Below are 17,570 nucleotides of genomic sequence, written 5' to 3' on the forward strand. Positions count from 1 at the left end.
TTGTGCGATTTACTGCTTTTGCAGAGGTGAGCTATTAGTTGATTTTGACTTGGTAGCACAAAACAGTAACAGCAACTTGATTTAATATAGAAGTGAGGAGGGAAATTATGTAAAAGAAGACTAAAACTTGACAAATATTTAAGGGACGAATCCATTATATAGAACTATAATGCATCTACATCTTCTAAAGATAAAATTGGTGGTAATTTATTTTTAAAACAAGTAGGAACTACTGATAAAATAAAAGGGGGAAGGGCAAAAGAAAAAAAAATCATTATTTTTTTCGACTGCAACTATTTTTAATTGCTTTTCAGTTGTGTCTTGGCTCCTACAGGGAGGAAACGACAATCTGATTTATAAATGGCTGAAATAAATGTTAAATGAAATCACGACAATTGTATTTTTTAGCCAGAAATTTGGGGCCATATTCATAATTTAAGTTGATTTTTTTGTCCAAATAACCACACATGGCTAATCTATTTGGATGACAGCTTTCAGTGGTTTAAATAATGAAAACCAGCAGTTTGCTTTGCGAAAGCCAAGTGTATGTTTTCTTGTAGACAGATATTCAACCTTGGATTAATATAGTTTATTTCTGTTTTGATGATGCTCTTCCAAAGCCAAAACTCTATTACCTTATTATAAAGAATTATAGAATCATGCTGCTTTGAGTATCTGCTTATAGTAAATTGGCTATTGATTAGAAATCCATATTATCAGTAGAAATTTTTGTCAGTTTCCAAATGAAAACATTTGATCAAATATTATTTATGTTTGAATTCTGCAGTTTGTGGAAGAAAAGTTTGAGAAGAATAACTATAATACTTCATAATTTATAAATAGATTTGAAATTAATTTTTTAAACTTATTTAATCCTTTCTCATAATTTCAAACAAACTCTCAATTGAAATTCCCACAATGGTCACTAGTCTCTTACCTTTCCCTATGTTCTAAAATGTCCTTAATTTTTTTAAGAAGGTAAAAGTTTAGAGAAGTATATTAATATGACATATCTTATTTTCTTTTGTTTTATTGAAACATCTAACTTATGAAATGTAAATCCTTTCAGATCCCATAGAATCAACAGATAATACTACACACTTTAAGAGGCTAAGTAATATATGCTTTGGTGACATAGTCTGTAGGGAATTTCACTGTTATCCAAAAAAATTGTGCCTCTACCTGTTCAAATTCACCACTGGGCCCAAGGGAGAAAGATGAACCATCTCTTCCTGTGATATTTACAACTTTGGAAACACAGCGGAGGGCCTGCAATGAATTGGTTCTGACTTAATAGCAATGAAAGAGAAAGTAATAGTAAGCAAATAAAATGAGTCAGGAAAACACGACACCACTGGCCCAATTGGCAGCTTAATTATGGATGATGAAGAGATTGAGATGGTTAATAGTTTTAGTTTATTTGGCTCCACGATCAACAATGGTACCAGCAGCCAGGAAATCAAGAGATGAATTTCATTGGGAAAGTCAGCTGTCAGAGACCTCTCCAGAGTACTGAAGAGCAACAACATCAGTCTGGAGACTAAGGTGAGCCTGTTCCAAGCCATAGTCTTCTTAATTGATTGCTATGCATCAGAGAGCTTGACAGTGACTAGGGATGATAGAAAGAGAAATGATGTCTTTGAGCTGTGGGGCTGGAGAAGAATGTTGGCTATACCATGTACTGCTAGGAAAACAAACAGGTTCATCCTGGAGAAGGTGAAACTGGGCTGTTCCTAGTAGGCAAGGATTCTGGGGCTTTGTCTGACATAGTTTGGATATGTTATAAGGAGGAACCAGTTCTTGGAGAAGGTCATCATGCTTGCGAGTGTAGAGGGACAGAGCAGGAGAGGAAGACCTTTGATGGGATGGACTGATTCAGTCACTGGGTAAATGGAAGTAGGTGTCAGAGACAATAAGGTTGGCACGGAATAGAGCTCTTGTACATAGGGTCTCTATGAGTCACAAGCCACTCAATGGCACATAACAACAACAACAACAACAACAAAAAGAAGATAAGAGTCAGGTCTAACTTGTGACAATGTAAAGAAGACAGCAGTCAGGGGAACTCTGGCAGCCTAGTGGTAAGAAGCTGCACTGCAAACCCATAGGAAAGCTAATCAAATCCACCCACTGCTTAGAGAAAGGTGGATGCACAATCTCCTCCAGTGCAGTTTGCTGCCTCTGAAAACCTTCTTGAGGGTCAGCTATGCATCAGTTCTGATTTGATGGTTTACAACAAGAACAGAGTAGTACTATGTACATAAAATGGATTGTTTACACTCAAGAAATTTTCTTATGTGTGTGTGAAATATGAGCAAACTTATTTATATAAAAATAAATTAAATGCTCACTGAGAACTAAAACTAGAAGGGACACAATAATCCAGTCATGAGAGTAAATGAATTTAGATTATTTTTATAACACATTAAATTTGTTTGATGTCTTATTAGACAACAATATGTAACATAACAGAATCTTTTATTTCATATGAAAGTTCTGGTTTTAAAGAATACTTTTTAGTAATTATTTATTTTTAAAATTTTACTGTAATGAATTATTTGGTTTCTTATATTTATTCTTTTAGTAGGATGTTTAACTTCAAACAGTATTTTTCTATTATCTTTAAAAGAGAGTATAAAGCAAATGCAAAGAACATTGTGAAGAAAACTTACTCAGAATAACTAAAAGTAAAAGCCTTTAAATTTTAGTGTGTAACTGGATTACAGTAAACCAGGAGGGCTCTTTCACAATATTTGTATATGATTTGTATTCCCTTTGGGAAAGGAGTGTTTCATTATTGTGGTACTTACCTATTATTACCCTAGAATCAAGAGACAACCACATTGAAATGGAATGCTCATAATTAATCTCATTGTCAGCACTAGAATCATAAAAGTATTGAGGAAGTTAGATTTCTAAGAAAATCCTTAAAGTTCCTTGTGTGTTTTTAAAAGTTTTATTAGATATTTCTTAAGTACTTACCATCCTAAAAGGCAAAACTGAAGACAAATTTATTTGGAACTGAGCATATTTTAATTTCTAGAAAGCAACTACTATATTTTCAAAACTACAAATACAGATAAAAAATATACTTTACCTTTAAAGGAAAAAAGGAAATAGATTATCATGTAACATACAAATGACACATTGCTCTGTAAATGTTATATTTATGTATAAATTAATAAAAATATTTCACTTATTTTAAAACTTGACACTTAAGAAGTAATTGGTACTTGAAACATAGCTGGAAGTTGCTGGCAGGTCATTAGGGACTAGATATTTTAAATAAAATAAAAATTTACATCAATAAGAACATACATCTTAAGGTTTAATTTTGTTTTTTCAAAGAGTAGTCCTAACAAAGAGAAGTTATGGGTTGCTAACTGTACTGTCAAATACATTCTTAGCTTAATACCATACTTTCTTGTTATTATCAAAATAATATAGTAAGAACTTGTGGTTAGGTGCCATCAAGTTGAGTATCATTCATAGCAACCTTATGAACAAAAGATATGAACCCTGTTGTATCCTGTGCCCTCTTTACACTTTCTGACACGTAAGAGTCCATTGTGGCAGTCACCATGTAAATCCACTTGGTTAAGGGTCTTCTTGTCCTTTGCTGACCATCCAGCCTTCCTAGCATCAGGCCCCTCCTAACAATGTCCCCAAAGTATGTGAGGTGAAGCCTTATCATTTTTACCTTCAAAGGGCATTCTGGCTGTATCCTCTCTGAGACATATTTGTTCTCTTGGCTATCCATGGGATGTTCAGTGTTCTTCTTCAACACTACAGCCCAAAGGCATCAATTATTCTTCTGTCATCCTTATTCATTGTCCAGTGCTTAGATACATAGCAAGTAATTGGAAAAACTATAGCCTAAAACAGGTGCACCTTGGTCCTCAAAGTAGAATCATTACTCCTCAATAATGTGGAAAGGTCCTTCCAAATTAAGATAGACTAGGCAGCAGAATTGGCCATCCACTTCTTAAATAACAGACCTTTGAAAAATCCTATGAAAACTAAAGTAAGACGTTGTTGTGGTTGCTTGTCATCGAGTCAAGGTTGACTGTTAGTGACTTGATGAACAAAAGATCTAATGTCTTTCCATAATTTTCATTGTTTGTCCAAGTTCATAGAGTTTCCAGAGGCATGTGGTTTAGGAAGCGGATGCCACTCCTGCTTCCAAATCTGTTTTACAACTGGGAGCTCCACCAAACACTGTCCACAATAGGAAACCATTCTAGTGTTTGATATCCCCATGACACAAGGTTCAGCATCATAGCAAATCCAGGTTACCTCATATGGCACATGACAAAAAGTGATGTACAAAGTGGATGAATGTTCCTCCAGATATAACAGCACTAGTCTCAATTAGCAGTCGTTAAGTGTTGAGTCAAATACAACTCAGAGTAAGTGCTGGTCAAACGACCTGAACTCTGTTCTACAATTAACATCATTTCTGTTCATTTATAAGAGAGTCTGTAGAGTTTCCAGAGGCACTTAGTTTAGGAAGTGGATGCCACTCCTGCTTCCCAACATGAAACAATCTGGAAGCTCATCCAAACATTGTACATAATGGGTAACCCTTATGGTATTTGACAAAACTATGGAGCAATGTTCAACATCACAGCAACTCCAAGTTGTTCAGTACAGCAAATAGACAAATTATTTAAATAATATTCATTCTAAAATTAACAAATTTGGTCCTACAGGACATGCCCTCGAGCAGGCCTCCACCCTTAGTCCAAGTCTCAAGTGCCACCCACTTTTGAGGGGGGAAAAAGAGCAGTAACACACAACAAATATGATCTGAGAAACTTCCCTTACATGACTGTCATCTGGACAAGTCATCATTGAGATACTAGCTAGCCAGTCAACTCCTAGGGTAGAGGAAGACTCCGAGGCCCAGGCTCCAGGCCAGTCCACAGACCCATGACCTCATTATCAATTTTAAAGCCATATCCTCAAGCAGGTCTTGACTCTTAGTCTAAGGCTCAAGGGCTATCTACTTTTGGGGGGCTGGGGAGAATAGTAACACAATACAAACATGACCCCAGAAACTTCCCTTATATGACTGCCATCCAGAGACTGCCATCAAATTGCTAGCTAGCCAGCCAAGTACTAGAGTGGAGGGAGACTCCAAGACACAAGGTCCCAGGCCAGCCCTCAGACCCATTCCCTCAATATCAATTTTAAAGTCACACCCTTGAGCAGGCCTTGACCCTTAGTCTAAGGCTTAAGGGTAACTCTCTTTTGAGGGGAGGAAAAGAACAGTAACACACAACAAACGTAACTCCAGAAACTTCTCTTACATGATTGCTATCCTTAGAGATGTTAGTTAACCAGTCAACAAAGTAAGAACTAGACTAATAAATATTTATCCCACTTTATTAATTAAAGAGAGATTTTATCTTTTTTGGTTGTTTTTGTTTGAATGTCAGTAGACTGAGTAATAAAATTCATTTTTATTTTAGGGAGTGGTAGAGGCATTGACCTTTGTGGATTGTGCTGCTAAGCCAAGTGTTGCATTTCCCAGGTGATTCTCTAAGTCAGAAAGATAGACAATCTCTTCCCACTGGGATTTAGAATCCTATACACATCTTGAAGGGTCTATATGGGTAGATATTTCCATAAATTGGAACCAGCATGACAGAGATTGGCCTAAACTGAATCTTTAATTTTAGTGACAAGCTGCTGCTACTCCTTTCTGATTTTTTATTTTGTTTTGTTTTTTGAGTTGGGATTTTTTTGGTGGTTTGTTGTTGTTTTTTTGTTTTGTTTTGTAAGCATTTTCTATAATTACTATTGTACATTTGTAAAACAATGGCCAAAATGTGAAAACAAAATTAATCACAAATGTGAAGCAGAAATGCAGTCATTATTAACTTAATGGTGCACATTCAGAATAACATTTCAGCAGCATATAAATTACTCAAAGCAATAGAAAGTGTTGATGTGGTAGATCCATTTCACCTTTCTTTTTTATTGAGATTTTTACAGTGCTGAATTTTTTTCATTTTTTTTCAAAGTTTCATCCTATAGCAATGGTCAGCTCCTCCTATATAAAAATGGAAGTGATATTTACATGATCCAAAATAATATGAAAATCTTAGTGCATTATTAATTTATTAATGTATCAGACAAATATGTCTGTGTCTAAAGCTTATCAAAATAGCATTGTTGTTGTTGCTGTTGTTATGTATTGTTGAGTCACTTGTGTCTCATAGAGACCCTATGTACAACAGCCTCGAAACCTGCTCTATTCTGTGACAACTTGACTGTCTCTGACACACCTACATACTTTACCCCAGTCACTGTATCAATCCATCTCATCAGTGGTCTCCCTCTCCTTCTCCATACTCCCACCCTTCCAAGCATGATGTCCCTCTTCAAGGACTGATTCCTCTTTTTGCAACAATGCCATGTGGTACATTTTCAAATTTGAATAAAGAATACTTGAATTTTTTTAAAAAAAAGGACTGATTCCTCCTTGCCCAAAGTATGTCAGACAAAGTCTCAGAATCCTTGCCATCAAGGAGCAGGCTGGCTTTACCCTCTCTAGGACGAACCTGTTTGTTCTCTTGGCAGTTGATTGTATATTCAAAACTCTTCTCCATGACCACAGCTCAAAAACATCAATTCTCTTACATATATTAATTAATATAGTATCTTTGAAAGTTGCTTTTATTCAGGAAATACATTACTAAATATTTTTTCTAATTATTTCTAAATTATAATAGTAACTTAGTTAATTTATATATAAACACTATAATGTATTGAGTATATAGTTCAAATAAATAATATTTTTATTTACTATTTTATTACAAGAATACAATTTGTGTAATATTTTTCTAATATCTGAGCATACTATTTCTGCTTGTACTTCCAAAGGTGCTTATCATACTATGACAAAACTTTGTTCTACAATATTACGAACAAGTGGGAAGAGGGTAGATCTTTGAGAGGCATTGTGAAGTAAACATTTTAGCACTAAAAAAAAACCCCACAAAAAAACAAACAACAAACCTGCAAGACATTTATAAGAAAAAGAATAATAAGCATCAGCACTTCCTATAAGATACTGAAGGAGTACATTTGCCCAAGGAAAAAAAATCTTCCAGATATCAAGGTTTTATAAGAGAAAATTTTATGTAGTTTTAGAGATAAGGTCCAAGTATATTTATTTTGAAAATGAATGAGAAATGAAAAGATTGAAAAACAATTTCAAATGCAATATGTTCTAGTATAGATAAATAATGTAATTAAGGGTGTAGACTATGTCTACTTGTTATCTTGTGTTCTTTAATTTTTGTTAGGTGCTGTTGAGATAAATAAAACTAATAACACTTCTCAAACTACTTAAACCCTATTCTAAACTCTGTTATTATCATCATATCTGACACTTTTCAGCCCGTTGCTGGAGTCACTTGCAAATCCATTTTATCTTGGGGTCTTTCTCTCCTTTACTGACCCTGAATCTTCTCAAGACTTCATCTTTCTTGGATCAAAAATCAACATAATTGATGCCAGCAATCAGGAAATTAAGAGAAATAATACACTAGGAAAGTTTGAAGTCAGGGATCTCTCCAAATTATTGAGAAGTAATCATGTCAGTTTGAGAATTAAGGTGCATCTGATTTAGGTCTTTCCGATCACTCACTATGCATCTGAGAGATGGACAATGAATAAGTATGACAGAAGAGTTGACTTTGAGCTGTGCAGTTGAATATCCCATGGACTGTCAAAAGAACAAATAAATATGTCTTGGAGAAAGTGCAGCCAGAGAGGGATATACTTGGAAAAGTGTGTGTATAAATATAAATATATATATATCTCACAGATATAGATCTCTTTAATAGATATATATCTCTCTCACAGATATCTCTCACAGAGATATATATATCTCACAGATACATATCATTCACAGATATATATATATCTAACATATATATCTCAGAGATATATATATCTCACAGATATATATATCTCACAGATATGTATGTCTCTCACACATATGTATGTATCTCACAGATATATATATATCTCTCTCACAGATATATATATATCTCACAGATGTATATATCTCTCTCACAGATACATATATCTCTCTCACAGATATATATATCTCTCTCACAGTTATATATGTATCTCACAGATATATATATTTCTCACAGATATATATACACATTATATATATATGTATATGAAGTAAGAGTGGCATCCACTTCCAAAACAACATACCTCCAGAAACTCTATGAATTTTGATAAATGTTGATAGCTATAGAAAGGCTTCATGCCTTTTGTTCATAGGCTCGCTATGAGTTGTGCTCAACTCAAAGGAAATCAACAACAACAAATTATATATCTATTTCATAATATTTTCAAGACAGAAACAATACAAATATATATTTAAAAAGCCCCAACAAATGAAATGACATGTTGAAATCAGAAAATCCATTGTCAAAGAAATTTTTAAGTGCTAAGAGAAAGGATATTCATTTAAAGACTAAGACTCGCCTAATCCAAGCCATGTTATTTTCAATTGCTTCATACTTGTTTGAAAGTAGGACAATGAATAAGGAAGATTGAAACAGATTTGGTGCCTTTGAAGTGAATATTGAATGTACTTTGGACTAACAAAGGACCAGTCCTTGGAGAGGAATATCATGCTTTGGAGGGTGTAGGGACAGCACGAGAAAGGAAGACCCTCAATGAAATGGATTGACTCAGTGACTGTAGTAATGGGGGTAGGTGTGTCAGAGACAATAAGATTGGCTCAGGATACATCAGGGTTCAGAGCTGTTGTACATGGGATCCCTATGAGTTGCAGGCCACTGAACAGCACATAATACCAACAAAACAAAGAATAAGCAAATCTGTCTTAAAGGAGGTGTAACCAGGGTGCTTCTTTTTTTTTTTTTCTTTAATAGTAAATAAAAAATATTTTATTGTTGGGATATTTGCATAAAGCTTTTTCATATATACAGTTGATGAGCCATAAGATACAACCTGGACTCAAAATAGAGTAAGTCCCTTCCATCACATAGTTACAGTTCTTATTTTTTTAAAAAAATTTATACTGATTTATTTCCAAAGTTTGAATACATTGTTTTTTTACAAACGATCCTTCCCATTTCCTTCACTAGGGTGCTTCTTAAAGGCAAGGATGGTGAAATGTCATCTCACAAATTCTGAATATGTTGTCAGGATATTAGTCTTTGGAAAAAGATGTCATATTGGGAAAAGTAGAGGGTCAGCAACAGAGAAGAATACCCTCAATAAGATGAAACTGATACAGTAGAGATTGTAACAATGGAGTTGAATATAAGAGAGATTATGAGGATAGTGTAGGATAAGATGAGGTTTTGATCCATTGTTCATCAGTCATTATGACCTGTGGTTGATCCATTGTACTCTAACAACAGCAACAATAACAACTATTTAATCGTATCATTCTACCAGTGGAAAAAAAAAATGACAAACTTTTTGATTAATTATACAGAATAGCATCACCTTCAGCTGTATTTCATAGCTCTTTTCCCTAGTGGTTAGATCTTTCCAGTATCTTCTCCCTGCTAATATCCTCCTGGGTTTCCACACTTTGTTTGTCACTCATCACAGATGCTGTTTTATCTCTATCTTAATAACTGTCCAATTTACCCTTCTCATTCCTGTTTCATAATAGGTGAAATATTTAGCTCTAGTTACTTTCTTCTCTACCCATATCTGTTCTTTCAGTTTAAAATAAAAGAAAACCCAAAACTTACCCAAATACATTGTCTTCATTAAATGCTTTAATAAACCTTGTTTTATTTTTAAGTAAATTCTCTACTCAGTTACCTTTTACTTTCACTGTTCTCATTTTCCATGCAGTTAGTGTCGATTCTAGCATCTCTCTCTTTTTTCTTATTGGTTTGTTTACAAAGTTCGAACAACAACATTCATTATGTTTCACAGTACTCTTCACTCACATTGTGTTTAATAGAATTTTTCTTATGCATTATGTTTTATAAAATTAATCACCATTGGACCCTACCCATCATTACCCTGTCTTTTCACTGGATCTTTCACAATCTCTCTGTCAGAGAAGTACCAACAGTACAAAGCACAAGTTCTGGTATATTTCTCTATAGCAACAATTCTATTATGGACTAAAGAAACTTGCCTCAACATTAGAGAAAGTTTGCTTTTATTAAAGCGAAGATAAGGGTCAAATCTAGGCCATAATTTGTGGAAAGAATTTGGCTGAATCTATTATCTGGTCCTAGGAAAACTTGCTCATAAATTCATCTGTGCACTAAAATGGTCATTGAATCAAGTTATGCGATTAATAAAGAATGAAATTGTATATGCCTAGGAACAAAATGACCCAGAAGATTACAATGGCATGAATATTTTGAAAGAGAAGATGACTTAGTGCAGATAAAATGAAAGTGATTTGAATGCAATGGTGATAAGAGTCAGAAGTGGCAGGTAGTCTTATGATATTTTCCTCGCTCAGATAGGTTGTTTCACTCTTCAGCAGATGTTTTTTCTGATAAAATAAACTCAGAAATAGACATACTACTTTCTAAACATCTTCCAGACACAAATTCTTTGACAATCTGGATAAAACACATTATTTGAAGTTAGTTGTATTTTGAGGGTTTTTTCCCCCTAAGAACATGTCATCTTCTAGTGAATCCTAAAACCTGAAATGTAATTTTTAAAAATGCTATAGTCTTCCATATATATTCTCAGTACAATAAGTACAACCTTCCAGGGAAACAAAATTATTTCCCAAAGCTTTTTTACAACTTAAGAGAGAACTGAGGAGAGGATGGAACTAAAAGGACATACTCAACCAGTTAAACTTCCATAATATGAAGAATTTTTTAAAAAGTGTCAAAAGAAGAATATTAAGAAATGTATATTGAATTTTTAATCTTACAGCTTTAAATATTTATTTATATAATTTCCAAATAGAGCTTTCTCTGAATGCAATGATTTTGATTAAAGTTAGAATTAAATTTTTCAATATCTTTGCCCTAGAATGCCAGATAATTTTAAAATGGAGGAGGTTTTAGGGAATAAAAGTAACATTATCTTTGATTCATGGATCATGTGAAATTCAGTCTCTGTGACCTTAAATCAGAAAAAACCAGATGGTCCCTGGCTATCACTGCTGACCATACTGAAAGGATCACAAATCCAGGACAAATTTGGGAAAATTATGGAACAAAATTTAAAAACCGTAAGAGATTAGGTTTATTGTTCTGAGAGAGATCAGTGGGATCTCAGGATGGCCATCTTTTCAAGACTAGGACCCTAAGTTTCATCAGCCCTCTGACTCAGCTATTAGCCAAACAATAGACAGGCCTTGGAAGTGATCACCAATAGGAGGGAAGAAAGCACTACTTAAAACAGTAAACTGTACATGATCAAAGGTCAAAGGAGTAGCATCTACCCAAAGACAAAGCTGAGAAGGCAGAAAAGGATAGCAAAGAAGGACGGATGGGAATGAGAGACACAGGGAAGAACTGGGAAGGAAGCTGTTACAATGCTGGAATTACAATCAATAAATTTGTTGTTGTTGTTATGTGCCATCGAGTCGCTTGCGACTCATAGTGACCCTATGTACAACAGCTCTAAACTCTGCTCTATCCTGTGCCAATCTCACTCTCTCTGACACATCCATCCCCATTACCCCAGTCACTGAACCAATCCACCTCATAGAGGGTCTTCCCCTTCTGCGCCATCCCTCCACCCTCCCAAGCATGATGTCCCTCTCCAAGGACCTCTCCCTCCTTGCAACATGTCCAAAGTATGTCAGATGAAGCCTCAGAATGCCTGGCCTAACCCTCTCCGGGATGAATCTGTTTGTTTTCTTGGCAGTCCGTGGTACATTCAATACTCTTCTCCAGCACCACAGCTCAAAGGCATCAACTCTCCTTCTATCCTCCTTAGTTATTGTCCAACTCTCTGATGCATAACCAGTGATTGCAAAGACCGTAACCTGTATCAAACACACCTTAGTCACTAGAGTGAAACCATTGCTCTTCAGTTCCCTAAAGAGGTCCCTAACAGCAGACTTTCCCATCGCAATACTTTTTTTTTTTTTATTTCCTGGCTACTGGTACCAAGAGTATTGACCGTGGAGCCAAGCAGACTAAAGTTGTTAACAATCTCAATCTCTTCACCATCCATCCTGATGCTGCCAATTGGTCCAGTGGTGAGAATCTTTGTCTTCTTAACGTTAAGCTTCAATTCATACTGAAGGATGCAGTCCATGACCCTCTGCAGCAAGCATTTCAGGTCCTCCTCAGTTTCAGCAAGCAGGGTTGTGTCATCTGCATAATGCAGATTCTTAATAGATCTTCTACCAATCCTGATGCCACACTCTGTCCTGCATACAGGTTGAAAAGGTATGGAGACAGGACACATCCCTGGCGTACGCCTTTCCCAATTTTGAACCATGCAGTGTTTCCTTGCTCTGTTATGACGACTGTCCACCTATAGGTTTCATATTAGAATGATCAAGTGTTCTGGGATTCCCAGTCTTCTCAAAGTCAGCCACAGTTTGTTATGAATCACACAGTCAAACACCTTTGCAGAAGCAATGAAACACAGATAGACATTCTTCTGGTATTCCCTGCTTTCAGCTAAGATCCATCTACCATCACCTAGAATATCCCTAGTACCACAACCCCTTCTAAACCCAGCCTGGACTTCTGACAGTTCTCTGCTGATGTGCTGTTCCAGTAATTTTCGGATAATCTTCAGTAGAATCTTGCTTGCATGTGAAATCAATGATATGGTTCTATAGTTTCCATACTCTGTTGGGTCACCCTTCTTTGGAATTGGAACAAATATAGATCTCTTCCAGTCAGTTGGCCAAGTGGTTGTTCTCCAGATTTCTTGGCACAATTTGGTAAGCACATCCAGGGCAGCATCTGTTAGCTGAAATATGTCAAGTGGTACACCATCTATTCCTGGGGCCTTATTTTTTGCTATTTCCTTCAAAGCAGCTTGAACTTCTTCCTTCATCACCACAGGCTCTTGCTCATATGTTCTTTCATTAAATGCTTCTGTGTCTGGCAATTCCTTTTGACACAGTGACTCGGTCAGTATATTCTTTCCATCTTTTTTTGATACCTCCTGGATAGTTTACTACTCTGCCTAAGGCATCCTTGATTATAGCAACTCGAGGTTTGAATTCGAGTTAGGCCCTTTTGATTTTCCAACTCAAGCTCCTTGCACATTTTGTTGTAATATTTTGCTTTGTCATCTTGTGTTGCCCTTTGGAATCTTCTGTTCAGCTCTTTAGTATTTGGAATTCTTCCTTAAGTCAATAAATACATATCAATAAAATATAACCTGTAAGAATTGTTCTATAAACTTTCATCTAATTGTAATATAAAGTTTAAAGGGGAAAAAACACATCTTCATCCCAACAACTCTCTGACTCTAATCATGACCATGATATCATTCTGACACATGTACTCACCTATCCTGACCTCCCTCACACATGCATGCCCACAGCCATTTGGTAATCCACTAGACCACCGACAGGACTAGTGAGGCAGGGAACAGCAGCTAGAGGTAATTACAGGGCTTGTAGAAAAGGAAATGAGGAATGAGATAGCAGAAGGAGATGAAGACAATTTCTTTAAATAAAATTTTATTTTGAATTTTAAATGCTGAACACAGTGGCACTGATGCATCAAATGTAATAATGGATACCCATGATAGGCAGTGTTTGGTGGAGCTCCCCAAATAAAACACGCTTGGAAGCAGGAGTGGCATCCACTTCTGAAATACCTTGCCTACAAAAACTCTATGATCTTGGAGAAACGATGAAAGTTATACAATTGTCCAGGTCTTTTGTTCATAGGGTCACTAGAAGTCATCTACGACTCGACGGCACTTAACAACAAGAAGAAGATTGAAATTAACCTTTTAATTGAAACAAAAAGTTTATAAAATTATGAAATATCATGAAATAGCTTCAAGAAACTCACCAACAACCAAGGATGAAGGTTTAGCATACAGATAGGTATCCATTGGTGTTTATATATTAAAAAAAGAAAAATTCCTGTGCACATAACATATTATTAAGCTTTACACATTTTAAATAAAATTTAGTAGATTTTCTAATTCTGCCATTTAGTTTTCTTTGCAGTTTTGTTGTCTTCATTTTAAGGCAAAGCAAATAATTACCTGGGAATTAATAGGATAAAATAATTCTAAAAGTGACACCTTCAAAATACTACAACTTTACATGTCATGTGAACTTTGAAGAGAAAGTCCTTCTTTCTCTTTCAGTAGAAATACTGAGGACTGTGATCATTTTCAGGATGAAAATTAATTTTATATCTTTACTTTCACTTGCAAATTAAAATTTAGACAGAGTTCATCATTATTGATGATCAACGTGGTATTCAACTGTCATCAATTAGAGATTCTTGGAACATCAAAAAGGCTTTGAATAATAACAACAAAAATGAATCTTAGGAGAAAAGAATAAACACAAGAACATGATCACTTGATAAGGTTCAATGAACATGTGCTAAGACTCTTGAATGAAAACAGAACCCAAGAGTTTAATAAACACTGCATGCAGCTGAGATATTTTTTAACACAGACATATGTTTGCTAGTTGTTAGTAGACTTTAGACACATGAGCATATGTACGTAGGCAGATATACACATTGCTCATTTATATTTCCTGCATATCTTTCCAAAAGTAAACTTCAGATCTCATATATCACTGATATGTATTTTCTTTTTCTCAGTAATGTTTAAAAGTTCCATCTTTCAAAACATCTTATACCACGTTTATTTGAAGAATATGTACAAATTATAATTTGAAGAATATTTATAGAAAATTGAAAGTTCTATAAATACATGAAATGTATTATTATAAATTGATAAAATATGCAAGGAAGGTAAATGAAAGTTTGTTATTTTTAATTCATTTACCTTCCTCTTGTCTAACTGACTGTGTGCCAGTAAGACTCTAGCAAACACATGGCTAAAGACATAGATACATAAAAAAGGGAGCCTTGTTGGTGTGGTAGGTTACAGTTTGGGCTGCTGTGCAAGAGACTGACTTTGGAAACATATCAACTGCTCTGTAAGAAAGAAGGGCAGTAAGTATCTTCATGTTAAAACAATTTTGGGGGGATATTACAAAGACAATTGGGAGAGGGGAAAAAAAGTGTGTATAAATGAATGAATGAAGACCCAACTTTTCTGTATCACAATAAAAAATTATGAAACAAGAAAAAAAATAAATTGATAAAACAAAAAAGATAATCTCCTAAAAACAAAGTAGAGAAATTCATTATATGCGACTTTGACTTAAATGAATCCATACAAGCCTTTAGAGGATATAAAATTATCACGTTTGATGGAAAATCCACTCTATTAAAGTTCTCTTAGAGAGGATGATGTCATCAAATTCTCATTGGTGATTTATCCAAATACATGTAATCTAGGTAACAGAATCATAGATGGAAAGAAGAGGAAGAAGGTATTTATTTTCAAAAAGCTCTCTAATTTGTTCTAATAATTTACTCCAGCTCATATCAGTCATGTTTGAAATTTCATCAGTGTTGAAATATATTATTATTTTAATGCTATTTAATATACATTTATTGGAATTTATTTAGTCCGGTTTTCAATAAATTCTTTTCTCCAGGTATCTTTCACAGACTCTCGCCAATCCACACCCACTTCACCTACCTGTTATCTTTCTAACTAGGTGCACTTCGGCTCTGCTCTTAAGGTGCCTAGTACTCTCCTTAATACTACATTTGTCACATCTTTAAGTTTGTAACCATTTTGGAGTGATTTGGTTTGAGTTTCTCTCCCTCTCTCATTTATTTTATTTTATTTTTTTAAATTATTATTAAATTTTATTAGTTTTAATGAACATTTACAGAGATTTTGGGTTTTCATTCATTCATTGTTGCACTGTTTTCTCTACCCTTCTCCCCAGTTCGTTCTTCTTCTCCCCCATGTCTGTTTTAATTGTCCAATTGCCACAGTCCTTGTCAAAGCCCGTTCTAATTAATCTCCTTTGTCACTGTGTCCTTTGCCATTCCCTATAACTCCTCCCTGAGAGAGACTTCACCCTGATTCATAAGGAAAAGGGGATGGCGTATTCTCTTAGCTACTTCCTGCTGAAAAGGGATGCTGTGGGTTTCAGGGTGAAGATCTTCTCTCACTACTCTAAAGGGCCCCTTTGGCAGCAGGAAAGACAAAGACTATTATGGAGGTTGATTTTGGAATTTAGATTCACTGTTATCAATTGTGCTTAGCCGTACATGTTCATATCCTTGAAGATGTATCATGGAAGTGTTGCAGCCTAGAAGATACAAAGTTTTAACAAATTAAAAGTACATGAGTCAAAAATTAAAAAGCAATAATATTCCGAGTAGAGGTTCTACTAGTGGCACAAATCAAGTTACAGATGGAAGGTGGTTCTTACAATAAAAGGCCTAGAGACTACCACTTTGTCTATCATAGTGTAGAGGTTAGGAACCACAAGATGTAGAAGCTCAGCCATGTCATTTATGGTTCTTAAGTCCTGGAGGAAATTCCATCTACCACTGGGTTGTTTTACAACTTGGAAGTTCGAATGCAAGGTAGAGGTAAAGTAAGGAACTGCTTATGAGGTTTTCTGTCCATTCCAACAACTAAGAAATAGTGAGACGGGTTGGGACCTCAGAAGGCTTTTAGGACCAATTAGTAGGCTCTGTGTCCAGGAGAAAATGAATATACTTACCAGTAATGTTAATGCTCACCCATAGCTCTTCTGGGAGGGTCTAAATCATTGAAACATCCTCCTTTGTTTCCAGCTGGGAGCTGGGGCCTGTCAGTCCTGTCAGCCAAGAGGACCTGAGGTGGGCCACCTTGGCCAAGAGTCCTTCAGAGCCACACTTAAAGCAAGTGAGTGGGAGCTTCCTCTCTACTCCCTTGCCTATCTGTGGCTCTCTGTGACACTGTCTACTGAAGTGGCCCAGCTTTCCACAGTGGAAGCAATTCTGACCTCCTTTATTACCTTTTGGGTGGCATTGTATATGAGTAAGACTTCCTTTTCCTGACACAGGCCCCAAACTGGCAGCGATAACTGCCCTAATAATTTTGGCCATTCTCTGGTCTTTTCTCTTCCCTCTAGATTCCAGTTTTTAAAAGAGGGAAAAATTTAAGCAAATGTATAACAAATAATTTGGAACATTATAATCTTTTAAGCTTAAGGCTAGAAGTATTAACAATATCATCATTTCAAAAATCCAGAGATACATGTTTCAATGCAGTACCTATTTTCCATAAATGGTTTTGGTAAGAGGAATGTTGTAAATGTGGATACATTTCCACTGTTCCTCCTCCATGCCATGGTATAGTGTTATTAGCTTGAGCAGTTATAAATCCATTGCCATACTTACTCTAACTTAATTCTTTTATTTTTAATTTAAATTTGTTATTAATTTCAGTGAAAATTTACAGAGGCTTTGAATTTCCATTCATTCATTTTTGTAGATTTGTTCCATCCCAAGGCTACCTCCCACCCCAGAACACTACCC

This window comes from Elephantulus edwardii, unplaced genomic scaffold (assembly GCF_000299155.1).
Source record: "Elephantulus edwardii isolate Elephantulus edwardi_28Jun2011 unplaced genomic scaffold, EleEdw1.0 scaffold00111, whole genome shotgun sequence".
NCBI lineage: Eukaryota > Metazoa > Chordata > Mammalia > Macroscelidea > Macroscelididae > Elephantulus > Elephantulus edwardii.